Consider the following 6,382-nt stretch of genomic DNA (forward strand, 5'->3'; position numbering starts at 1 on the left):
AAATTTGAATTTCGTTATCAGTCACGGTTTTAGAGAGAATTAGGGTGAAGTTCGCCAAGAGTGAGACGAACTCATCCTAAACAAGAAAAAAAGCGCATTCCAGAAATTAAAGTTAAAATAACGTATTTTTGAAAATATTTTTTTATTTATTAAAAAAAAAATTGTATGTTAAAAGGTAGGAGACATTAAGAAAAAGTGAGTGAAAAAAGTTTAGAAAAAGTAATTAGATTATAAGAATATTTTAAACGTTTTAAGTTTTAAGTGAAATTCCAATTGAATGAAATTTTAAATCGGACCTATTTGGGTTGGAATTAATTTTGAGAGAAAATAATAGAATTGAATTGAATTTCATCTAAATTAATTTAATTATTTTTGTTTCAAACATTGAAATTGAATTCAATTTTCATGAGAATTGAATTCCAAAGATTTTCAAACACCCTGTTAGTTATTACTTAATGCGGTGTTTAGGAAAGGAATAGCTTTTTTATTTGGTTGTATTTTTTTAAAATTTTTTAAATAAATAAAATAAATATTTTAATTATTAAAATAAACAATTTAGAGTATTTTTCCTGCTTCTCTTATCTCGTTTACATTGTAAACGAGATAAGGCACGAGACGACATGATCATATCACGTTTATAGACGTGTTGTGTAATGCTCTTATTTGGTTTGCATTGTAAACGAAATAATAGAAGCGAATGCCTATATATATGTATCTCGTCCACAGCCTTCAGTCAGACCCTTTGACTTCTCTTTTTTGGCATTTTCTCTCACTTTTACCTTTTTTTAACCATATTTCCAAATTACTTAAAGAATATGGCGCACGCTGATAATCACGATGGAGACATTAAGATAGTGTTTGTTTGCAGGATAGGAACTCAGTATTATGTTTGTTGAGCTAGAGACTGGTATTTAAATTTCTGTCTCTATCTCTAAAATTTCAGTATTTCAGTACCTCCAAAAGTAGTGATACTAGAGACTAAGATTTTTAAAGACAGAGACAGAAACTTTAATAATATTTTGTATCTAAAATACCCCATTCTAATTAATTAATTTTAACTTTACCCTTTTTTCAAATCAGATTACGGCTTCAGTGTTTAGCAGCCTTCACTCCATCTTTTCATCTGTTCTTTGAAGACTTGTTGCAGGCTTGCAGCCTCTGCATCGCCAGTGCCAGGACAATCACCTCGTCGCCGCCGTCATAACCACCGCTAGGTAAGTGAGTCGCTGTCGAAGTTCGTCTTCCTAGGCCGCGTGTTCTCATGTCCTCATTTTCTCCTTCACAGGACAACGTTCGAGGAACCCCGTTGCAGAGTCTCCCCTGTTGCTGTCGAGTTCAACCACCTCCTTGTCGTCGTCATAGCTTCTGTAACCTAGGTTAGTTGTAGCCAAATTTTTTTACTAATTTCGTTCATTTTTTTTGTCATGACCTAGCTTATGTGGATTTGGTTCTTTGTTCTAATATATAGATTCATAGATAGAATCTTTCTTTTCTCTTTTCAATGGGATTTGGTTCTTTGTTCTAATATATAAATGCATGGATAGCTTTTATGCATTTGGTTCTTTGTTCTCATATCTTATTTCATCAATTGTGTTTGTACTGTGCTTCTTATGAATTGGTTTTGGTCATGCTTGATTTTTTTAGAATTGATGTTTATGTGCTTCTTATGAATTGGTTTTGGTCATGCTTGGTTTTTTTAGAATTGATGTTTATGCAGCTCTTATGAATTGGTTTGTGCTGTGCTTCTTATGTTAATGTTTTAGTATGCATCGGATGGTTAAAAAGGTATTGCTTGTCATTTTGGTATATATTAGAGGGTTTAAGATATTAATTATGATTTGGTGTACATTTGGCTGGAAAAGACTTTATTGCTTGTCTTTTAGTATGTATTGACTATTGAGTAGGTGATTTAATGCTTACTGCAATATTATGGTATTAGTTATGTTAACACAACATTTCAATATAATTAGTCTAAGCATTATTGAATTAATGATCTTATTAAGCATTTCAATATTGTGTTATTTAGCATTTGTTCTATTTAACAGGTTCTGATGCTCACAAAGTTTAAGTTTACATTTTCTTAAGTTATGTCCTTTGCTCACAAAGTTGTCTTTTTTAGCAAATGCATAGGTTGTTCAATATTCAAATCAAGTGACAATGACACAAATTATAATTCTGTTCATAATTTGCAATAGTAAGAAGGAAAGAGTATTTCATTACAGTAAACTAATTTATACAATTTATCCATATGCCTGTTTCAATCTGGATTTCATACTAGAACTTAAAAAACAGTACTATGATCAAAACAATACAAACTACAAAACAAAAAATTTGAAAGAACGCTAAAAATGTCAGAAATACAATTTCATTCTGCAGTTTTTCAACTTGTTCGATCAACTTCAAATTGGAACTAAATCACGAGAGCTCTTAAACCACACTCGCAAAAACATTCGCCCATTGCATTAGAACTGCCGCTGCCGTAGGAACCACTTGAGATCTTCTACTTGTAGATACCATTGTTAAATAGGCTGCTGTATCCGTGAGAGTAATAAAAAAATCAGAACAGCGATAAAAATATCATATGTAACTTTAATGTGAAGTTCAAATTCACAGCATCTAAAATAAGGGATGTCCAAAGTCCAAATGGCAAATTATATAATTAAGTCTTAAGATCAAGAATATAGATACAACATAAGAAATTAGCAATTAACTTTGACCTGAAAAAAGCAATAACAAATGATAACTCTTACATGCTCCTCTCTAGACACAGCAATTAACTAAACCTTGTAACATTTTTTCTTCCATTATTTGGCCATGAGAATTAGTAAGTGGATAATAAAACCTAAAAGAAATTTATTAAAGCATACTATGTGGTATAACATAAACATTCTAAAGATCACCAAATGCTTGTGAATTAGCATAGGTACCAATCAGGCATAATACTTAAATGTTTATTGTTGCTAATTTAATTGCAAAATATGCATTTTGTTTCAATCAATTTTGATTTTTAAAGCCCAGAGGTATAACATGGGAAGTGGAACACAATAAATTACCAAGTCATAAAATGAGATCACCAATGCAATACCTGGTTTGCCTCAAAGATTCCAGGATTATTGAGGCTGATTATCTGCATAATAGAACAGAATAATTAGTAAGCATCAATGTTAATAGTGAATGATATTTTTGTAAGTACATGCAACAGTTCCAAGATTATTTTGTCAAATGCTTCGAGATAATTTTACTTGAGATTTCACATCAGAAAGATTGATATCTAGTTCAGGCTGCATAATGACATAGTTAATACTTAATACCAATATTCGGATTTGGGATTGAAGGAAACAAACAGATATATACAAATATACAAGAAGAACACGTGCAACAGAAATTTTAAACAAATGATCAAGCAGAAATATGAAATCTTAAGCAAATGAGGGCAAATCAGAAAATGGGGATTCTGAAATTTTTATCCATATGAGGCCAAATCAGTAAACAGAGGATTCCAGGTTTGTTGAGAGAGAAATGGCGGACACAAGAGAGACAGCTCCGACAAGGTGGCGATGGTGGCGACGCAGACCTAGAGGCGCGCAAACCAGAGCCACAACATGACCCTCGGAGAATTGCAGACGCGATTGTGAACTGCCGGAGACTTGCAGACGCGCCGCCGTCGTTCGGAATCCTTCACGGTGCTGTCGGCGGCGGGGAAGAGCGGAGGAGTTGATTGGACAGAAATCTCAGGGGAGAGGAGAAAGGGGATGATGGATTGGGTTAGGGCACCACTTTGATTTCTGAAAATTTGAAATTGGATTTGGGTTAGGGTTTTATTTGATATTTAAGAATATTCTTGTAATTTTATTCATTTCAGTCTCTAGTTTTATTTTAAACTAAGCAGGATACTTAGACATAATTTAGTTCTGTACACTTCTATACCAAATATAATATTGAGACTTATTTCAGTTTATATCTCTCAGTATCTGTCTCCCAGTCTCTATTTCTCTACCAAACGCTACCTAACTGAACGCGACTTGACACATTGCAGGAGCAGCCGACTTTGAGGTTGGTGTTGTTTTTCGTTTTATAGTTGTGTTAAAGCATAGATGTGTTATCATACTTAGATTATTTTTATAGAAGTAGTATGCAGTATATGTTAGGTGAATAAATATATAGTTAGGAGTAGTTTAAATGTTAAGGATACTTTAAAATGGATATTAGTTAAATGTTTGTTTAGTTTAGCTTTTCTTTAATCTAAGTTATTATTAAGCATATGTTTATTAATTTAGTTATTAATTAAGGTTATTAACAATTTGTAATAAACCTAATTAAGTAGCAAAATATTTATGATTGTATTTACTAAATATTTAAGTAAATTATTTTTTGTTAAATTTTCTTGTTACTTAAACTAAGTTATCAAGTTGATGGTGTACTTGTTGGTTATTCAAGTAAATGTTTTCACTTAATCTACCATATATAGGAGATGCGAAATAAATTTTGTTATTCACTATTTAACTAAAAATTAAAATAAAATAGACATTTATTGGTGTAGTCATTAATTATCTTACGAAACATTTTCATTTGCATTAGATTTTACAGACGTTTAAGTTAATTATTTTACTAAACATTTTATTATTCAAGTAACATTTTTTATGTAAATAAATTTATAATTTAAATATTTGTAGTTATTTGCTTAAATAGTTTACTTATAAGTCAAACTAATTTTTCATTCGATATTTTTATGTTTACCAGAGGTCTCGCCTACTTCTTCCAAGGAGAGTGAGTCTCACACTCCTACCACCGGACGCTATTGTCCCGTACCTGAGGGAGGTCGGATTCGGTGATGCATTGCCGCTTAGGGATTTCGTGTTCGACAACTCCCCAATCACGGCATTTGTTGACCGTTGACGCCCAGAGACCCACACCTTCTACTTGCCCTGGGGTGAGTGCTCAATCACCCTACAAGACGTCGCATACCACCTCGAGCTGCACGCTAATGGAGAGCCCGTGGGTGATTGCTTTCGTGACTTTCACACATAGTATGGGACCGGAGCCCAGGAGTTGGTTGAGAAGCTATTCAGTGCCAGGCCTCTTGTAGTCCAACAACAAGAAACGTAGAGGAAAGAGTCTTTCTCTCTGAAGCTGACATGACTTCGGGAGCGTGTCCGACAGATGTCATCCAAGACTGATGATCCAGCCACCCTCCGATAGTATGCGAGGTGCTACATACTGTTGATGATTGGGGGTTACCTGATGACTGATAAGTCCAATAATCATGTTCATCTTCGATAGCTCCCACTACTGGACGACTTTCAGAGGTGCATCTTGGGGATCTGCTTGGACATACCATTCCCTATGCTTGGGCCCACCGCTCCACCACAGACATCGTCGAATGTACTCCTTTGCTGGTATTTTAGATATACCAGAGGTTTCCTAAGTGGTGTCTACCTAAGCAACAGATTTACATGTATCCTATGGCTGCGAGGTAGCTTTTAGTTTAATTTTACTATTCTTCATTTTTCGCATAAAATATTAAGATAGATTAACTGAATGGTGGTTAATCTTGCAAATGTCCACAGGTTAATCGACATGATACAGCAAAGCAGGAAGCAGCACGACTAGAGGGTTCGACGATGGCATCGGGAGTTGGATCAGTTACTCTGGGATGAGGTAAGTCATGTACCCTTTTATTTGGTTAAATTGCATAAATTAGTCAAACTTTTATAGCAACTGTCACTGACACCTCTTTCAATGTGTCTGTTGTAGTTCACGTGGACGCCGTACGATGATCCTGTACTGCAGGATATCTGCCCGCTATGTCTGAAGGAGGAGGCAGAGTGGGGGACATGGATATCTGTTGTCCCCCTCGTTTTCTTCAATATAGTGGAATTCCACCATCTCGATCGTGTGAAGCGCCAGTTCAATGGTGAGCAGCTAGTGTCTGGGGACCCGGTCAACGTCGACAAGTTCCTTGACTACAATGGGCCGCGGCGAAGACGTCTGGTGACCTACAAGCTTCATGAGTGGTACGACCGATGGAGGGTTCGGTTTGGGGAGAGACACTGCATATCCATTCAGCCATGCTTCGACTATCGGCCGACGCAGGAGTATTGGAATTGGTATAGACTGGCTTGCCGTGTCAGACATTTGTCGGAGTCCTCACCGTCGACATTCATGTCTTCCACTAGACTAGCAACATGAATCAGTGGTGGTGCGAGAGGTAGGTCATCATGGACGAAGTCTGACGACCCAGATCCACCACCACTGACGTTGCCAACATCCGCAGAAAGCTCCATCACTTGCTCCGCCATAATTCTCCCATGGATATCAAATATCAGGGCGCACATGCTCGTCGCCATTGAGCCAAAACAGACAAAATCGAAAAATTCAATTT

The 6,382-nt window shown here is 35.7% G+C and overlaps 2 long non-coding RNA genes across 2 annotated transcripts; one reads left to right on the top strand and one right to left on the bottom strand.

Annotated features, from left to right (window-relative positions):
- The first annotated feature begins 1,056 nt into the window (after positions 1-1,056).
- Positions 1,057-3,958, top strand: LOC112733144 (uncharacterized). Its single transcript, XR_003168193.3, has 3 exons — positions 1,057-1,214; positions 1,286-1,376; positions 3,336-3,958. It is a non-coding gene; the product is annotated as an uncharacterized lncRNA (long non-coding RNA).
- On the bottom strand, positions 2,193-3,787 carry LOC112733143 (uncharacterized). The gene is made up of 2 exons (XR_003168192.2): positions 3,086-3,787; positions 2,193-2,531 (listed from the first exon to the last, which is right to left on the bottom strand). It is a non-coding gene; the product is annotated as an uncharacterized lncRNA (long non-coding RNA).
- Positions 3,959-6,382: the final 2,424 nt, after the last annotated feature.

Source organism: Arachis hypogaea, chromosome 13 (genome assembly GCF_003086295.3).
Source record: "Arachis hypogaea cultivar Tifrunner chromosome 13, arahy.Tifrunner.gnm2.J5K5, whole genome shotgun sequence".
NCBI lineage: Eukaryota > Viridiplantae > Streptophyta > Magnoliopsida > Fabales > Fabaceae > Arachis > Arachis hypogaea.